This window comes from Solanum tuberosum, unplaced genomic scaffold, assembly GCF_000226075.1.
Source record: "Solanum tuberosum cultivar DM 1-3 516 R44 unplaced genomic scaffold, SolTub_3.0 scf00546, whole genome shotgun sequence".
In the NCBI taxonomy this organism is placed as follows: Eukaryota; Viridiplantae; Streptophyta; class Magnoliopsida; order Solanales; family Solanaceae; genus Solanum; species Solanum tuberosum.
The window spans coordinates 70,435-71,939 of NW_006239469.1; positions in this window are offsets into that span (position 1 = coordinate 70,435).

The following is a 1,505-nucleotide window of genomic DNA, read 5'->3' on the forward strand; positions in this document are numbered from 1 at the left end:
CCCCTTGTTCTTAGACTTGTCGTTAGTAGAGTTTTGGTACATTGACTTTCAGGTTCTAGGTGTATTTCCGTATTGTTTAGTTGTTAGATCTTTTGGAAGTTAATGGGAACTTTAGTTTTAGCTATTTAACTTGGTTCCGTAACTTAAATGCTTTAGTTTTTGGTTTAGTTGCTTGGTTTGAGTTGTAGTAGTGGTTCTCCCACCGGAGGGTTAGTGTGGGTGCGCTAATCACGACGGTCTGGATCGTGACAGTGAGGAATGAACTAAATTTGATCTTTTTCTCTTTCCCAAATTTGCTAATTAATCAGCCAGATTGCTTTCTTCCCTGTAGCACTATTGGAAATTATAATTGTCTTGTCTTTTCAAGACGTTGAACTAATTTATGAGATGAATAATGTGGCAGCTAACATTATTTTGCTCGTTGGTCATTTTAATAATGATCATAGAGTCAGATTCAATATCCACATTTTTATATCCATTTGTGATGCACCATTGAATTTCATAGAGTATGGCTTTCAATTCTGCAACATTATTATTAGAGCATTCTCCATAGTAGTCTGAGTATGACATGATTAACGGTCCATTTTCATCTCTAGGGAAACCTCTTCCACCAACACTCTCAGGATTTCCTTTGCTGCATCCATTTGTGTTCAGTTTGAATCTCACTGGACTAGGTTTACTCCATATATATAAGATACAACTTGAAATTCATTCTAGGCTTGAGATTTTCAATATGTAAGATAGTGTTGTTCCAATGTTGCTTCAATTGGACTTGTGGGAATTGGCATAAAAGTAATATTTTGATCGGGCCAATGACTTTGTTGATGATATTTTCATAATAACTCTTGACGTCCTCATATTTATGACTACATCTAGCTTTATAAATCTCCCAGCAGATAAATAGAAGTAAGCACTGAATGAATAATGAATGAACCTTGTTTCTTGTGTTGCTCAGTCACCATGTAATAAGTGTATCTCTTATTCTGTCTTGTCTACTAGTAACAATGCCATAACATTTGAAGAAATAATTTCAAAGTTTAACTGCAAGCTCTCCTTTTCTGAATAGGTGGTCGACATTCTCAATACTTCCTACTTTACAACAAATGCACTTGGAAAGTCCATGAACTCTAAATTTTTGTGATGCTTCATCAGTAGGGAGTTTGTTGGACATTAACCTGAGCATAAAAAAAAGGGAAAAGGGTCTGATATACCCCTCAACTTTGTCATTTAGAGCTGATATACCCCTCGTTATGAAAGTGGCTCATATATACCCCTACTTATATATAAATGGCTCACATATACCCTTTTCCCCTAACGAAAATGAAAAAAATTAATTTCAGGTTAGTTTTTTATTATTTTAAAAAATAAATATTTAATCCTCCTCAAACATATATATATTTTTTAACTTTTTTTTGTTTCAATGACTAATTTAGATTTATTATTTTGATGGTCAAATTTATTTATGTTTCACTAATATTCTTGTAAAACTTATTATAGATGACCAA